Raw genomic sequence first — 19282 nt, 5'->3', positions numbered from 1 at the left:
TAACCCCAGTAGCACAGACACTGAAACAATTAATAAATTGAACCCCCTGAAACTGAAAACCTTCGGTAAAGCAAAGGATATGGCCAACAAGACAAAATGGCAGCATACAGAATGGTAAAAAATCTTCACCAACTCCACATTGGACAGAGTGCTGATCTCCAAAATATACAAAGAACCCAAGAAATTTGTCATCAAAAGAAGAAATAATTCAATAAAAATGGAGTACAGACCTAAACATAGAACTCTTAACAGAGTGATGTGGGAGAAACAATATAGCCCATGACAGAAACTAATGGCCAGGCAGTATTTAAAAGAATAAAGTTTGTGTGTTGTTATTTCAGGTTTTAAGCTAGCCAGTGGCCGAGAGCGGGGCGGCGGGAAGTGGCCCGCATCCCATCACTACAGAATGGCACCCACACGTGGATAATAATATGTGGATAATCCACAGAAAGCTTGAGAAAGCTTGGGAAAGACTAGAATAAAGCATGTTTTCATGATAGCACCAATTTCTCGGGTCTACCTCTGCTTGCAAGAGGCAAGGAAGTGCTCTCATCTAAGAGAGGTTTCCTGACTCAGCTTTAGCTGTAAAACTCTGCAGCTTTTTTAAGAGGTCCTGCCACGAAACACTTAAACGATGTTTATGAAAAGCTGAATGCATGTTTTTCGGTTTTCAGCCATTGCAGGAAAAAAGCTGTGCTGTTTTAAAATGCCAGCTTTCTGGGCCATCCTGCCAGGGCAAACTCTGACTCTTTCAAGCAGGCGGTCCTGACTATGGAGCTTTTGATTGTTGTTTAACACTATTGCAGCTTGCTTGCTGGCAGGGACCTTAAAACACCACAGAGTTGTGATAATAAAAATGGCTCTAGCAAGTACCTCTGCCATGAGGCTGGAAAGCTAAGGAATGGGATAGATCTAGCTGGCAAAGCCGGGGCTTGAATCCTACCCATATTGCTCAGTAATTTAAAGGCTCATGTGGTCAGAAAAAGAAAGATACAGTAAAGGATGATTAAAAAAACAAAACCTCTAAATGATTTACAGTGTGTTAAAAATTATGCAGGCTAAAAGTTAAAGTTCTTAAAGTAAAAAGAGAGAAAGAGAGAGAGAGAGAGAGAGAGAGAGAGAGAGAGAGAGAGCAAGAAAGAAAGAAAGGGAAAGAAAGAAAGAAAGAAAGAAAGAAAGAAAGAAAGAAAGAAAGAAAGAAAGAAAGATAGTAGTTGGGTATGATGGTACACACCTTTAATCCCAACACTTGGGAGGCAGAGGTAGATTGACTTCTGTGACTTCAAGGTGTGGCAGAATATACCTTTAATCCCAATGTCTGGGAGGCAGAGACAGATCTCTGTGAGTTCAAGGTGTGGTAGCATACACCTTTAATCCCAGCACTGGGGAGGCAGAAGCAGAAGGATCTCGGAGTTCAAGGACAGCCTGGTCTACAGAGTTAATCCAGGACAAATATATACAGAGAACCTGTCTCAAAAAGTAAAAGTAAAAATAAACGAAATAGAGGTTAAAGTAAAGCCACATAAAGATGGAAAATACACAGAGAATCTTGATACTGTATACTACTATGCTCTCTTTGAATTGTTTGAATGCTGAGGAAAAAGCAACAGCTGCTAAAAGATATTTGTTTATAAATGCTGCTGAACTAATCCATTTTGAAAATACCTTGACTTCAGAATTTGGATCTAAGGATATGATACTTTGGAAAAGAGATGCTTCTTTTGTTTTTACAGAAAATGAGACAATATGGATTGCTTCTATCCCTATACGGTATGATAGACCACGCCCTCCTGAAAGGTTGCTGTGAACACCTTCAGAAAATTACTTCACCCAACTGATGACTGAGATGAACCTGGCACGCAGGTTACACCATAAAAGATCTGATTAACAGCGTCCCCATTCAGCAGGAAGCAGTTTGGAGAGAAATAACTGTGCCCATGTTCCCAAAGATTGTTTATAAATTCTCTTTTACAATTAAAGGGGGATATGATATAGATATGAATAATTTGCATTGGTATAGATTTTGCTTTATTGATAGAGATTTAAGGTCAATTTTGTTATATGTATATGTATTTTTGATACTAATTAAGGTGTTATGATTGTGTAGTTCATTTAAAAATGTAATGTATAATTAGGAAATGTAGGTTGTTAATGGATAATCATTGATAATAGTTAAGCTTGTAGTCATGTTAGTTAGATTTCCTAGATATATAGAGATATATTTCAGTTAGATAGGCATTCTTCATATCTTCCAAAGACTAAAGAATATGGCATTTTAAATGTTTTAATAACTTAGAGCTTTTCATGACAATGAGACACGTCTGCTCCTGGCAGCACCAATCTACTTCAAGAAGATGATGGGCATTGAAGGGGATCCTTATGGAGTTTAGTAGCAATTTGTGCAAGAAACTGCTCTTGCCTGGACTGTTGCAGAAACTGGACACAAAGAACCCACAGAGAGAGGACTGCTGAACTTGCCTAAATGTGAGATGATCTTTTGGGGTTCCTGATTCAAGAAAGAGTCTTCAAGACATTCTGAAGGACACAGCAGATAGTGACTGAACTGCCCTTGAAATTTCCTGCTTCATGGAAACATCTGCTAGAAACTATGGTCCTGAAGGCCGAAGATGGATGCCCCAATGGTACAGAGGAACTTTGGGTGACTGTCCAGGCAGCGAGTTGTCTCTCTCATTTCTAGAGTTTGTAAGTTGCTTACTTCTTATTTACTTAGGTAATATTATATCCTTCTGGAGTCTTTGATGGAGTTGAAGAATAGATAGACAGTTATAGTTTTCCTTAGTTATGATAAAAGATAAAGTAGATATAAATACTGTAACTGTAATTCTTACTTGATAACTTTTGTTATATGTAATTTTGCTATTTTAAAGTTAAAGCCTTTTTTGTTTAAACAGAAAAAGGGGAAATGATGTGGGAGAGTCTGCTGTTTTAATAAAGAAACTGCTTTGGCCAGCCCTTAGGTGGGTGGAGTAGACAGAACAGGAAGAAGGAAGTGAGGTAGATGGCTCAGTCAGATGCCACGCCTCTCCTAAATTAGACAGACTGCCATGCCTCTCTTCAGAGAGAGATGCAATGGAGCCAGCCGCCAGGTCAGACATGCTGAATATTTCCCGGTAAGACACCACTTTGTGGTGTTACACAGATTATTAGATATGGGTTAAAGCAAGAGATGTGAGAATTAGACAATAAGAGGCTAGAAATAATGGGCTAGGCAGTGTTTAAAAGAATACAGTTTCCGTGTAATTATTTCGGGTAAAGCTAGCCGGTGGTTGGGAGCAGGGTGGCGGGAAGCCGGCCTGCAGCTCATCACTACAACAGAGGAACCTAAAATGGCTGAAAGACACTTACGGAAATGTTCAACATCCTTAGTCATCAGAAAAATACAAATCAAACAACTCTGACATTCCATCTTACACCTGTAAGAATGGCCAAGATGAAAAACTCTTATGCTGAAGAGGATGTGGGTAAAGGAACACTCCTGCATTGCTTGTGGGAGTGCAAGCTGTACAGCCCCTTTGGATATCAGTATGGTGATTTCTCAGAAAAATTAAGAAACAACCTTCCTCAAGACCTAACAATACCATTTTTGGGTATATATCCAAAGGATACTCAATCATACCACAAGGATGTGTGCTCAGCTATGTTCATAGCAGCATTGTTTGTCATAGCCAAAACTGAAAAACAACCTAAATGTCCCTATTCGAAAAATGGATAAGGAACATGTGGTACATTTACACAATGGAGTATTACACAATAGAAAAAAATAATGACATCTTTATATTTGTGACCAAATGTATGGATCTAGAAAACATCATATTGAATGAGGTAACGCAGACCCAGAAAAACAAATATCATGTGTACTCACTTATAAGTGATTTCTAGACATAAAGCAAAGAAAAACCAGCCTAAAATTCACAATCCCAGAGAACCTAGACAACAGTGTGGAGCCTAAGAAAGCTGTGCAGGGATCTAATATGCATGGAAAGTAGAAGAAAAGATCTCCTGAGAAAATTGGAGCATGGGGACCTTGGGAGAGGGTAAAAGGGGAGGGGAGAGAAAGGAAGGAAAGTGCAAAAAAATAAAAACAATATAGCTCAATAAAAACAATTTTAAAAATTAAAAAAAGAGGATTGTAGTAGAATCAAAGAAACAGATAGTTTCACAAAAGTGAGTCCAATTAATTATACTCCAGGAATGTGTGTGCTATTCTAGAAGCAGAAAAAGGTCAGAACATCCTTTACTTTCCCTTAATTCTTTCTATTCCAGGTTGTTCCTATGGAGACAACCTTAGAAGAGTTTCCTGTTGCACCATATAGAATGCTTACATTGTCTACAACTGCAGAAACATGTGATCAGGTACCTTACTCCTCCTAGAGTAAGGTTAATGTCAAGTTCTCCTATGGCAGCACCCAGTGTGCTACAGTGGGCATCCCACATGCATATGCCTTTGCTCCCCTCTTTTAACTCCATCTTAGTTTTTTTTTTGTTTTGTTTTGTTTTTTTTTTGTTTTTCGAGACAGGGTTTCCCTGTAGTTTCTAGAGCCAGTCCTGGAACTAGCTCTTGTAGACCAGGCTGGCCTCGAACTCAGAGATCCGCCTGCCTCTGCCTTCCGAGTGCTGGGATTAAAGGCGTGCGCCACCACCGCCTGGCTCCATCTTAGTTTTTACATTGTCTTTCAAGCACTGTTCATGTTGCTCTTGAAAAGCTAGAGAGTTGGTGACTAGACAAGTTTTTCATCACCTCATTCCCTAGCTCTGATTTCATATAAAACTGGGGAAGAGGGGAGGAAGAATTTCCAACTCTGGTGTGAAATTCTCAAAGAATAAAAATATTATAAAAAATTAAAATGTTCTGTTTTAACAGTCAGTAATTGCTGTCTCTTGAGAACAGCAATTAAGGTTCATTCACATTGCTTCTGCTGATCTTAAGAGCTTTAATGACAGCACAGTGTTATTCTTTGGTGATGATCTCTTCTTTCAAATATTGCCCTCCCAGTACAGTCAGAAGTTGAATCTAAAGCTTTAAAGAAAGTATTCAATTAATTATTCCATACAAAACTCCCTTTGAATTCCGCATATATTCTCAAATATATGCCTTTCCCAAGTTGTTAACATAACTGTATATATTAGAGGATTTTTTTAAATGATTAGACGATTTACATTTTCCTCATGCATTCTGAACACTTGGCATTTTCAGTAGTCATTAACTGTAATGCTTAGTCTATAAAACAGCAACGTAAGTACACAGGAAAAAATGTCATGGGAAGAAGTAGTGAATTCCTCAGAGGTAATGAGGAAGTGTGGGTTTTTTTCATGGCTTTAAGTGAAATAGTGTTATGTGAGGGAAATTGTTTTAGTATGAATATAAAGTATGTCATAGTTTTAGAATTTTTCCAGTGTTAATTATTTTATTCATATTGTTCCAAGTATTTTAAGCAGATATTTTCATGTTTGCCTAGTTATTAAAAATGTGTGCTTACTGCTAAAATATGAAAACCATAATGAAATATAGGGAACATAAAAATCCCACATGACTATTTTGCCTTTCCACAAGGAAATAACAGTCACATTTAGAATAATCAAAGTAGATTTTTCCGACTGTTATAAAATTTATTCTTTTGATTTTGTTTGAAAGTTCATTGTAGTTTTGTGACTTACTTTTTGATGATTATAAATGTTTTACCTGCAAGAATATAAGTGCACCATGTTCATGCAGCACCTGAGGAGGCCAGAATAGAGCGGCAGATTTTGTAACAACTGAAGTTACAGACAGCTGTGATCTGTCTGTCAGGGGCTTCTAGGAATGAATCGCTTGTCCTCTGCAAGAGCAGAAAGTGCTCTTAACAGATGAGCCATATTTCCAGTTCTGGAAATTTCATTTTAAATGTGCAATTATTACATGCATTTTAAAATTTTTATTATTCATACTATTTGATCCACTTAGCTTAATAATGATCTTTAATTTCTATTTGTTTTCAAAATCTAGGTGAAATTATTTCTGTGAATCTAACATAATCTTTGTTAGCATAGTGTACACCTGGAATTAATATAAGTTAACCCTTATTTTAAGTTGTGATTTTGAATTTACAAATTATTTTGGTAATTTAGTAATTGTAGTATTTTATGTATGTGTAAATATCATATACTGTGTTATGGTCATTTCCTTTTAAAATTCATCAATAAATACTTCAAATTGCCAATCATCTCTATATTGATTTCTGTAATTTTGATTATTTTTAAGGAATTTGTTTACTTAAAAATGCTTGCTTTTTAGAATATATTTATTGGTGGGCTGGGGGCAGAAGGGAAGGGGAAGAGGTGGGATCAGGTGGGGTCGGGGAGAGGGGAGGAGCAGGAGAGTACTGGAAGAGGCAACAGGAAAGGGGCATTTGGTAGAAATCTATTGCAATGGAAATTCCAAGAGTCTACAACAGTGTCCCTAGCTATATCTCCTAGCAGTAGGAGATGTGTAGCCTGAACTGGCCATCTCCGGTAACCAGGCAAGAGTTCCAGGGAAGGGATTGTAACCTAACCCAGCCACATAACCTTCTAACTACAATTTGTACTGCCTACACAGTATGCTGGAGTAAAGGTACCACAGAAATGGTGGAAGTGCCAAGCAATGACTGGTCCAGCTAAGACCCATGCTGTGAGAAAGAGCCCATCCCTGATGCTGCCTGGAGTGCCGGGACCCAGAAGCTAGACAGTCCAGATATCCAGGTTATATCAAACCTGTTTAGGGAAAATAAAGAAAAAGAAAAGAAGAGAAAAAGTCAATGTAATGATGTCTACTTATATTTTGCTATACTTATATATTGGTGCCTAGCATAATTGTCATCAGTGAAGCTTCATTCAGAAGCTGATGAAAACAGATACAGACCCACAACCAAACTCGGGGAGCTCACAGAATCCTGCAGAGTAGGGGGAAGAAGGCTTGTAGGAGCCAGAGGGGTCAAGGACACCACAAGTAAACTCACAGACAACTCAGCTGGGCTCATAAGGGCACACCGAGTCTGAACCGACAGCCAGGGAGCATGCACGGGACGGACATAGGCACTCTACATATATGTTAAAGTTGTGTAGCTTGATCTACTTGTGAGACTCTTAACAGTGGGAGTAGGGGCTGTCTCTATTTAACCAGATTTTGGAAACCTATTCTTCACAATGGGTTACCTCGCCCATCCTTTATACAAGAGGAGGTATCTCTTACTGAGAGTTGATATGCCATGTTTGGTTGATATCCACAGGAGGCCAACCTTTTTCTGAATAGAAATAGAGGAGGATCAAATGTGGAGCAGAGAGAATGTGGGGGTGAGGGACTAGAAGGAGAGGATGGAGGGAAACTGCAATCATGATATAAAAACAATAACCAAAAAAATCATTAAAAATACATACTTCTTCAAAATTCTAATTTGGTATTACAGACAATAAAATGAAACTGATCACTTCTTTATATGTAACAGTTTGCTCTGTTTATTTTTTAACAGGATCTACATTTAATTCTTAAAGACCACAGTTCAAGTGTATTTTGTTCCCTCTTATATAATCAAACAAACTCCTAGGAAACAGATTCTTCTATCAATAAACTGTACTTGTAAGTAAAGCACAATATCGCCATTGCCAGGAGACACTGAAGGATGAAAACAAACAAGAAAGAAATTTCTGGAGAAGGCTCAACAGTGAAAAAATGAAGTAGCATAGTGGGACTTTTGTGTGTTTGTGACTGTTATTAAATGGGCAACCTGAAGTGCTCCTTATGTAGTAGCTATTTTATGACAGAGAAGGACAGGATAATGTCATGAAGAACAAGTAGAAGTACCTTCAAGGATATCATAACTACTGAAAGTCATAAAAAATGAGACAGCAAGAGAGAATGCCTCAGATCCTGAAATGTAAGTCTGATTTTTTTGTGAGCACCAACATATGCATATGTACCATAAATTCAAAGCAGTACATCTGGAATTTCAATGATATTAACTGTCCCAGAGGATGAAGATTAGGATCAGAGAAGAATGGGCATGTGGGAAGTACCCTGCATCTAGATGGTGGTTTGGGTTGGTCCGACATGGTACTATGCTCAAAATTTAGTGATTATATAGTTAAAATTGTCATTTTATTGGATATAAATTGTATAACTAAAGACAAATCATTTTCAACTTTTTTGAACAATAGTAATATTCACTCTGTAACATACATTGTCAACAATTTACTTAATTCAGCAAAAACAAGTACTGGGTGACTGTGTCTTGGTTACTTTTCTATTACTGGGAAGAAACATCATGACCAAGGTAACTCATAGAAGAAAGAGTATATTGAAGGCTTAAAGTTTTAAAGGGTTAGAGTTCGTAACTACCATGGTGAGAAGCATGGCAATAGGAAAGCAGGCATGATGCTGGAGCAGTAGCTGAGAACTTACATCTTGAAACACACACACACAAAAGGCTGAGACATTGGAAATGGTATGAGTCCTCTAAAACCTCAAAGCACACTCCCAGTGGCACACTTCCTTCAACAAGCCTATGACTCCTAATACTTCTAAAACAGTTCCACCAACTGAGGACCAAGTTCTCAAATTGGTGAGCTGTGGAGTGCATTCTCATTTAAGGCACAACACTAAGGGATCATAAATTCATACATAGTTAGTTATATACATAAATATTTCACCAAGTTTATTTGAGCATTTAGATATTTACTAATCAGTATGAGACTTCAAGCAATTTGGCTAATCTCTGGGAGAGATAAGGTAGAAAACTTTTAAAATATATTTGAGGAATCAAGAAAAAACAAAAAGCAAACAACACACACACAAAATAATAACATTCTTTATGGAAATTCTTACATGGACATTTCTAAGTATAGAGTCTAGTTTACCTTTCACACTGCCTCCTAGGAGCCTAAAATCAAAAGCCTTCATAACCTTGTGACCTGCCATTTGAGGTTGTTAACCATGAAGCTAATGGGATGTATTTTGAATGTCTGAAAAAATATTACTGATCAATAAGTGCAGAAATTGTATTTTGGGGAAGCTCTTTTCTTTTCCTTGTGATCTTTTCTTCATTCTTTGTACATGGCCATTTCCAGATGTCTCCTTCTTATTCCAGATTCTCATCCCCCTCTTTTCCTGTAGCCAGCAATGTTGATATTATTTTCTGCATTATTAGTTTTCCTTCTTGCTGTTCCCTTTCCATTTGAAATTTTACTACTCAGTTTTAAATTCCTAGCTGTCTCTTGCTGACAGATCCTTGACTTTGTTTTTGCTTCCTTCCTTCCTTTTTCCCTCCTTTTCTCCCTTCCTTCCTTTCTTTCTCCCTTTTTTCCTTCTTTCTGCCTTTTCTCTCTTTCTTAGATTCATTTATTGTGCTGAAGAGATAGCTTAACAGTTAAAAGTCCTTACTGCTCTCGCAGAGGACTAGGTTTTAATACCTAGCACCCACATGATGTCTCACAACCATTCATTGACTCTGGTTCCCAGAAACCCAGTGACCTGGATATTGACCAGGCAATATCCCTATGAGTATTTTGCCTGTATGTATTTAAGCAGCTTGTGCATGTCTGGTGCTCTTAGGAACCTGAAAAGGGTTGCTGTATCCCTTGGAAATGGAGTTTCAGGGGATTGTGAGCACCACCATATGGGTGCTGGGAACTGAACCCAGGTCCTTTGCCAAAGCCTCAAAGTCTCTTAAACACTGAATTAGCTCTCCAGTTCAACTCAGTTCCTCTGCAATTCTGCTTGCCTGTTGAGCTCACTTCCCTTAAATTAGGGGCCATTTCCCACACAGTTTTTAAAATGTTTTGAATGTATATATTCTCATTCTTATTGAAACAAAGCAGTTGCTTTCTGCTGTGTTTGTTTAAAGCTCTTTTAATTCTAAGTAAAACTGCATTCCACCTGCACTGTGAGTATGGCAACATTTACTATTGCTCATCCAACATTATAAATCAAGTGAACTCATGTGTCAAGCCCAAGACCTCAGTGTGATGTTATTGTAAGATGGAGTCTTCTGATAATAATGAGGTTGAAGTTAATTCTTGAGAACAGGGCATTCATTTTCATAATGAAGTTGTTTTCCCCACTACTGTGTTTGTTTGTTGTTTAATTTTTTTGTTTGTTTGTTTGAGACAGGGTCTCACTATGTAGCTCTGACTGACTTATTATGTAGACCAGGCTGGCTTCAAACTCAGAGCTCCACCTGCCTCTACCTCCTGAATACTGGGATTAAAGGCATGTGCCACTATGCCTGGGGACAAGTCCCTTCACAAGATTAGAAAAAGAGAAAGCTCTTTGATCTCTAAAGCCACCTGCAAACCAAAAAAATGACTCTCAACAAAATCAAACCACTCATAGCTTTTTCTCAGCTTACTTAGTCCTTAAACTTAAAATTAAATACCTGCTGTTTAAGCTAACACATCTATGGTACATTATATGACAACTCGAGGAGATTAGATGTTCAATAGACATCTAAAGGTCAATAGACAAAATTTACAAATATTTTACAGAAATTTTAAATATATTCCCAGAATCAGCATAGGGCAATAGCTGATATTATTAAAGCCAAGGGGACCAGCTATTTTCTTCTGAGCAAATCCTTGACTGCCCTGACATCAACATATTGCACCTGACTTTCTAGCCTTCAGAAGTGGCTTATTACAGCTGACATTTTAAAGAAAACCACTGGCCCTCAAAACCTGGTGTATATATATGACACCACATAACTGATACACAACATTAGGCCTTCCCTAAGCCTCTGTATGGAATGAGTGACATTATGAGAAAAGAAAGGCTTGGAAAGACATGATGATGACAATGGTCGTATGATCACACTTGTGACAAACAGTGTGATGACACAGATTAAATCAACTGTTTTGCAGTCCTGGTCTTTTCCTCTCCTCTCCTCCTCTCTCTCCTCTCCTCTCCTCTCCTCTCCTCTCCTCTCCTCTTTTTCCTTCTTCTCTTCCTCTCTCTCTCTCTCTCTCTCTCTCTCTCTCTCTCTCTCTTTCTCTCTCTTTCTCTCTCTCTCTTTCTTATCCCCAACTGGATAACTTTGGACAGAGTGGCCTTCCCTCTCTGGCTTTGCTTTTTCATTTATAGTGGAACTAATAATCATTTTGTTCACCTCAAAAGACACTGCCTCAGCAAGTCCAAAGGCAACATTTTATGATGACATGAATAGCTCTGGTCAATAAGCAGCACTCACTCCACTAAAATGTGTTCCCAAAATAGACATAAGCAAGGAGAATAGAAAGCAGAAATATCTGAAGTGGAAAAGCAGCTTTGATCAATAATACCATATTGACTAGTTGGTGTGCACCTTCCTAGTATGGTGGAGAAATCAGAAACAAAGGCACAAATTCTGCTCAGGAGAGCACCGAAGTCTTTGTAGTGCTTTAACTAACTTTTATCAGGCACTCCCCGACACACATGGTGGAAAGTATGCTAAATACTTCATCTCCCACACAGCTTGCAACCACCATATGAAGTTTATCCTCAAACACTAGGTAGAGGGAGCAAATCTGTTCCTGGTTTTCCAATCTTGATGTCTGTAGAAATCCCTTGGTGAACTTGTCACACATACAGGTTCCTAAGTCATGTTTTGAAGGATGCAGATTCTGTAAGCCTTTAATTCAGTTTAAGAATGTTCAGTGTTGAGAAACTGTCCTGTTTATCAGAATCAGGTTAAGATATGGGCCAGATATGAACCATGAGATCCCAGGGAAGGAGGGAAATCAGGGAAGCCAAGATTTTCAAATATATCAGACTGCAAAGACCATCTGAAACACTGGTTAAAAATATAAGATCCCAGGGTTTTCTCATAGTTATTCTGGCTCAATGATCTGAATTGAACTGAGTAATCTGTATTCTCTTTCTCTTAAGTAATTCTTAAAGTTGGGCAAGTTTGAGGATTAAGAGAATTATCTATAGTTAGCTAGGTATATCTAAAGGAGAAAAAAAGCCCAGTTCCTTGGTTCCTCAAGGCATAGTTCATTCAGTCTATTGTTGTTACAGAAGAGCTATTGGGGTCTGCATGGATTGTTAGACTGCCCAGTCTGACAGTGTTCTCTTCCTGCGCACAGGTATTTCTGATATCCGTGGCTCAGCCTCGCAAGACCCCATGTCAAGCTCATCACAAAGCCCTTGCAGCATGTAAATTGTGAAACACACCAGCTCCATGTCGAGTCTAGTGAGGAGCAAAAACAAATCCATGGAAACTGTTGTCACAGTCACAGGAACTGCTTAGCCAGCTGCAGGAAGCAAACAAATCCACTGTGACATTCACTCAGGCAGAAGGTTCCAGCTCATTGAGAGCAAGCTCATTTGTTTTCCCATTAAAGGCTCATCCAAGCTTACCTGGGTTGTGCTCACTAGGTTATAGTAGTGCCAGGGCAGAGCTGGGTAGAGTTGATAGATTTATGACACACTGCCTTGATGACATATTTACCAGACATTGCTTGCAGGAGCCAGAGACCAGGAGCTGGAAGATGAGAGTACTTACTGGAAATGGAGCCAACTGGGAAAAAAAAAAAAAAAAACAGGTAGAAGGCAGCTGATGAGAGAAGCCTGTCTTGGAATGTGTGCTTGGAGAGCAGTGAGTGCTATGGATAGAAGGTGCAGATATGGCAAAGCTCTTCTGGAGTCAGGAGGGGGATGTGGAAAGAATATTCACTCTGGCTCCTGCGCATAGATGTGAGAAACTGAAGACTTCTCTAAGCCTTAGATTTACATTTTAATAAATAGGCTTAAATTTATCCCACTTCACAGGGTTGATGGATACAAAATATCAGAGAAATGCAAGGATGCATCATCATGCAGTCAGGTATTAGACAAAATTATATATATATATATATATATATATATATATATATATATATATATATATATATATATACCTCTGTTCATAAAATGCTCTTTTTGCTCATGGCTGTGTTCCATTTAAAGGAACGGAAGTCCCACAGTATTTAGTTTAGCATGGCAAAAACAGTTCTGTTTGAATGCTTTCTGCTTATTAATAGATAAAGCAAGAAAGCAGGAACATAAAAATTATTATGTAAATCATACATTGAGTCAGATTTTACTCATCGATTGTTCATGAATCCCTTATGTTAGAAGCTACTATCTCTATGGTTATGGAAACTAAGAATTTCCATAACTGAAAATGTAAATTATTTGTCCCAGTCACACAACTTATTTGAGCAATGCCTGAGACAGGGTAGGTATCCAACAATTATATTTTCCAATGTTCCCAAACTTTATTCTCTTATAATGATACACATTTGTATGGTAGCCTCTGTTTGTTCAAGCATTTATTCATGTCCACCTTTTCACTAAACGTTTCGTGTTAGAATATAAAAGTAAGTCAGACAAATTTTATGTCTTTGTTAGATAGTGTATGTTCAGATATGTGTTTTTTTTTTCCTTTCTGTTATCAAATCTACATAACCAAGAGTCTCTTGGGAAGAAGGATTCTCAATTAAGAGATTGTTGAAATCAGACTGGTCTGTGCCCATGTCTGTGAGAATTGTCTTGATTGTGGAGTGATGTGAGAAGGTCCATGCATAGAAATTCCTGTGATACAGCCTGGGTATGATGAAGATATGCAACTTTCCAGAGGGACGATAGAAAATTAGTCACACAGTTTCGCAGAATTTGAGTAGTTGAAGGTGTACATGAATGGCGGGCAGGAATCACCTCCAGGTGTTGTTGCCTCATGTGTTCTGAGACAGGGCATCTATCTTATGGAGATCTATAGTTCATAGATTCAGATAGCCTGAAAGGTCAGTGAGCCCCGTGGCTCTTCCTATCTTCATCTTCTCAGAGCTACGATGAGAAATACGTGCCGCCACACTTGACTTTTTACGTTTGCTGAGGATTGAACTCGGGTCCTTATGTTTGCATGGCAAGAACTTCACCAATTGAACTTCCCCACTCCAGTTGTTTAAGGCTTCTCCCAGTTTTCTTTCTGCTGTTGTGATAAACTCTACAATCAAAGACAAGTTGGAAATGAAAATTATTTTTCTCAACTTACACTTTCAAGTAGTAATCCAAGGGAAACCATGGAAGAAACTAATCTAGGGCATGAACCATGGAGGAACGTGTTTACTGGTTCATTCCCTCTGGCTTGTGACCACCCAGCTTTATTATACTTCCTAGAGTCATTTTCCCATAGTGTAAAACACTCACAGTGAGCTAGACCATCTTCATCAATTAACAATCAAGACAGTTCCTCACAGGCATGACTGTAGGTTAATGTAATCTGGATGCTTCTGCAATTGACACCTCCTTTTCCCAGTGATCCTTTGTTGTGTTGAGTTTACAAGGAAAACGAACCAGGACAGGGTTTGTATGTCTAGGATTAAAAAGGACAACATGGGCATCAAGAAATTTCTGAATTCCAGGGAATTGAATGGCTAAAGGGAACTGTATCACAACTTCAGTGTATACCACTGAAGAGCCCACTAGTTTCTGTCTGTTTATATGGTTGTCATGGCTTTTTTCCAGCACCCCCAAGAAGCCTCACACTGGGCTCTCCTCCATGTATAATGTGCAGATGACTTTTCCTGTTAAGCAGAATACAAGCCTGACAGTCTTCACCCTTTTACATGGCCAGGGCATCTTGTGGCTCCAGGACAATTCAATTTCCTCCTCTGGCTAAAGTTCATAAGCTGGCTATGCTGACTTCCTGCTTGACAGCAACAGAAGAAACACTGGGAAAGTTCTGATAAGAATAGAATAGGATAAAAGTTTGTTATGCTACTGTAAGTTCACTTTGACCTGCAACCTTCATTTTATTACAGAGGTGTATAAGAAAGGGGAGACACAGTGCTGTCAGTGGTTTATGTGGAGAAGCCAAAATTAAAATTCATTTCTAAAAATGCATCCATTCCCTGCTTCAGATATGCGCAAATATTAATCAAAAGACCACCACATTAAGAGTGAGTGTGATTAACATAATTCAGCCTGATGAATTAATTCTTTCTTAGGAACCAACGGTAAAACTGTTTTCCTTTCTCCTTAATCCTCTCTAATAGATTCAGAGTTGCCAATATAAGTTTTTTTTCTATATCATAATGCATTTATATGGTGAACTCTCTCCTTAAATATAGATGTGAGGATAGACCACATACTTAATTACTCCCCGTGCAAGCATGGAACTTTCATTTTCAGAACCAGAATGAGCAAACATTATTTAGCCAGTTTATTCTCAGGAAATCTATGGTCACATTAGGATTATTTATTGCTCTGAGATATGTGAGAAGTTAGGGGGAGGAATGAGGGATGCATATAATCAAAATATGTTATATATGCATATGGCATTCTCAAATAATTAATAAAAAATTTATATATGACAATTCTAAATAGACAAGAGCAGATAATTAAGAGGCCTTTATGTTTCAGGAAAGAAAAAACCTTACTTACTTTACAAGACACAAGAGTTCTGGAAATAGTTAAATCCCTGGAGTAATATATTCATGCCTACTTTTTGGAAGAAAGGCTGAAAGACTAACTCTTTTCTACTATTTGTGTATATGTGTGTGTGTGTGTGTATGGTGTGTAATGATATGTATATGCATACGTATATGCATATGTATATGCATACGTATATGTATATGTATGTGTATGTGTATGTGTATATGTATAGCACATCCACACAAGCCCAAGTGTATGCATATGGAAGCCAGATAAGCATTTGCAGTCCTCTTGGATCACTCTCCACCTTATTGCCTTGAGAGAGAATCTCTCACTGAACATGACAGCTGGTGTTTCAGCTCTCCTGACTCAAGCAAACTCTCAGAATCGACCTGAATCTACTGTGCAACACTAGGATTACAGATATGTGACACCATGTCAAGCTTTATACATGGATACTGGGAATTCAAATACATGCTCTCTTACTTGCAGAGCAAACACTCTTGCCCCGTGAGCTATCTATTCAGGATGATTTTTATCAATATATACTCATTGTATAAAATATTGGACTTAATTATAATATTTTCATTTATATACATAAAACGTTGTTATATTTACACTATTGCCAGCTCTTCCCATCCTGCTAGTCTCCTTCCATTTCTTTCATGGTGTGTGTGTGTGTGTGTGTGTGTGTGTGTGTGTGTGTTGTATGTGTGTACAGCCAAGTCTCTGCTTATAGTTTCATAATCATTCTCAGAGTTAGGTAAATGTTCCCTACATTGTCCTTAAAATCAAGACATACTATATTGGCTTCCTGAATGATGGAACTACATGAAGAGTTCACTACTGCAGAGGGATTTGAAATCATATATGTGAGATATATACATACATACATACACACACACATACACACATACACACTCACACACACATACAAACATAGTTTTCTTTTTATTTGGGCTATGGATTTCTATGACTGCTAGGTCCTTTTGGAATTGTAATAAGAATTGTACTGAATTTTGGTAAGATTGCTTTTGGTAAGGCAGCCATTTTCACAGTATATATGCTGCTGTCTTGTCTTCCTTTCTTTCAGTGAATTCTTTGGTTTCCCTTTTTCGTGTTTACATTTCATTATGTAGGTGGTTCACCTCTTTTGCCAGATTTACTTCTATGTGTGGTTCTTTTTTTAAAAAAATCAATTTGTGAATGAGATTGCCTACCTAATTTTTCTCACCTATTTATAGCTAGTATTCAGAAAACTTCCAAATTTTGTATATTAATTTTGTATCTTGACACTTCATTTTAAATATTTTCAGACAAGAGTTTGGTGGTTGACTCTTTGAGGCCTTTCAAGTATTGAATCAGATTACCTGCAAATCAAGACAATTTGATTTCTTGTTTACATATGTGGGACCCTTCTCTCATTTGTTTGTGTGTCATTGGTCTAAAACTTTAAATACATTGTTGAACATAAGTGGAGAGAATGGACACTCTTTTCATCTCTGATTTTAGTGAAAATATTTCCAACTTTTTTCCATTGAGTATAATGTTGGCTATAGGTTTATGGTGCACAGCTTTTACAATGATGATGTATGATCTTATATTTGTAGCTTCTTTGGAACTTTTTTTATGAACTGATATTAAACTTCACTAAAGGCTTTCTCTTTATGTGTTGAAATAAACATAATTTTTATCTTTGATTTTTGTTGTGTATTTTATTGTGTTTATTGAATTGCATGTTAAGCCATCCTTGCATTCCACACTGAATTGGTAAATACATGACATCATAGGGAGCTAAACATTGAGTATCCCCTAGGGTAAATTACAGACTTCTGTGTTTGTGAAGTGGTTTGATCATCTGTAATGCACATACCACCTATGGGGAAGTGCTGCTAATGGAAATGTTGGGAGGGCAACAGAAAGTCTCTATACTTTCAAAGTCTGACTGAAAAAGTTTTGGCAGGAGATTGGAAAGTCAGAAAGGTTATTACTATATATGTTTCTAAAATGTTAAAGTAAATGTCTGAACTATGACAGTTATTATCCCAGCAGAAACAATAAACAAGATGGAAAGAGATCCATGATGCTAAGACTCAGTGAAAAATTGGAAATGTGCACTTTAATCTATAGCATATAACTTTGGGACCATGTAAATAATATTAACATTAATTACATTGAAAACATGGGGTATAATGATTGAGACAATTCTATGTACCCCTCAAATTAATTATTTTTCTTACGTATCACATAAGACAAAGGCTTGAAGACATAAGTTCTTGACAAGAGGATCTGCATATCAGTTGTGTTTACAGGATTTACGCCTTGTCTCTGAAATACCCAAGTGGTGATTCTACACTGTTTCAGTTGCTTGGTTAGTGTTCTACATTTTTGTTTTGATACAGTTATAATGTTATATCTCAAGATAGCCCCAAACTCACTATATAGCACAAACTGGTCTCAAACTTGCATCTTTTTTAGAGGAGACTGCTTTTTCATTTCCCAGATACTGGGACCTGAATAATCACACAGAAACTATATTAATTACAACATTGTTTGGTCTGTTAGCTCAGATTAATTATTAACTAACTGTTGCATCTTAAATTAACCCATTTCTATCAATTTGTGTATCACCATGAGAATGTGGCTTATCAGTAAGGTTCTGTCTGGCATCTGTCTCCTTAGGCAGCTACATGGCATCTACATGACTCTGCTTACTCTCTATATGTATCTCTGTTCAGATATTTCACCTGGCTTTACTCTGCTAAGCCATTGGCTGAAACACATTTATTCATCAACCAATAAAAGGAACACATATACAGAAGGACATCCCACGTTATCTTTCCTTTTCTGTCTAATTAAAAAGGAAGATTTTAGCCTTAACATAATAAACTTGGATATAACAATACAAATATCAAGCAAAAATTACAGTTACAATATTTAATCATCTGTCCTATTTTGTGAATTTAAAGTTTTATATCTAATTTATCCTTAACATAACTAAGGAAAACTATAACTATCTGTCTTCAGCTCTTCCAAGTCCCAAGAATGAAATAATATTGCTTAAGTAAAAGGGAAGTACATTGTAAGCAACTTCCAAAACTTCAGAATTGCCAGTTATACCTCACTGCTTGGACAGTCACCCAAAGGTCTTCTGTATCACTGGGGCATCCATCTTTAGCCTACAGGCCCATAGTATCTGGTAGACTTTTCCATGAAGCAGGAAATTTCAAAGACTGTTTTGCCTATATTGGCAGTTTTTCAGACACTTTTCTCTGTATCCTGCAGAATGTCTCACAGACTCTTTAATGAAGCAGGAACCCTGAAGGGCTGTCTCACCTTCTTTAGGGAAGTTCAGAAGTCACTTTTCTGGGGGGTCTGCATGTCAAGTTTATACAAGATACCATCAAACAGTCCAGGCAAGAGAAGTTTCTTTTTCAAATGGCTAGCAAAACTATAAGGAGTCTCTTTGATGCCCATCATCCTCTTGAAGGATTTGGTGCTACCAGAAACAGCCATGTCTCACTGTTGAGATAAGACTAAGTTCTTACCTTTTAAATGTGATGTTCTGTAGGTCTTTGAAGTGTTGAAGATTATCTATCTAACTGAAATATATCTATGTACATCTAGAAAACATAACTTACATAACTACAGTTTGACTATTATAGATGACTATCTATTAATCTATATTTCTTAATTATACATTATATTTTAAATGAGCTATATAAACACAATACCTTAAACAAGAGCAGAAATATATATATACTCAGTGTAGCAAATTGACCTTAAGTTTGTATCAATAGACCAAAGTACATACTAATGCAAAGTGTTTATCTCTATATTATATTTCCGTTATTTTTTTTA

This window comes from Arvicola amphibius, chromosome 1 (genome assembly GCF_903992535.2).
Source record: "Arvicola amphibius chromosome 1, mArvAmp1.2, whole genome shotgun sequence".
In the NCBI taxonomy this organism is placed as follows: Eukaryota; Metazoa; Chordata; class Mammalia; order Rodentia; family Cricetidae; genus Arvicola; species Arvicola amphibius.
Note: the sequence above shows the minus strand (reverse complement) of the source record.